Here is a 317-nt window from a genome sequence, read left to right on the forward strand (position 1 = left end):
GAGCAGCGTGACGATGCCATTCTCGTGGGACAGCTACGAAAACGGTAGCTGCAACAGTTTGAATATTAAAATAAAAGCGGCCTTAATAGACAAAAATAAATCGAATGATTACCTCAGCTCACTTGCTCACTTTGAAGAATGCTGGTGATTATTTGAGCTTGTTTGAGCTGCAGGTTTTTCCTTATTTATATATATAGATATATTAATGAGATATTGTGCAGTGTGACACGTAATAATCTTAAAAGGACTCATCAGTGTTAATGCAGTCTGTAGCTCAGACTTCACACTGATTCCTCTCTGAAACATGGAATCCATCA

The sequence above is a fragment of the Tachysurus vachellii genome, chromosome 15 (genome assembly GCF_030014155.1).
Source record: "Tachysurus vachellii isolate PV-2020 chromosome 15, HZAU_Pvac_v1, whole genome shotgun sequence".
In the NCBI taxonomy this organism is placed as follows: domain Eukaryota; kingdom Metazoa; phylum Chordata; class Actinopteri; order Siluriformes; family Bagridae; genus Tachysurus; species Tachysurus vachellii.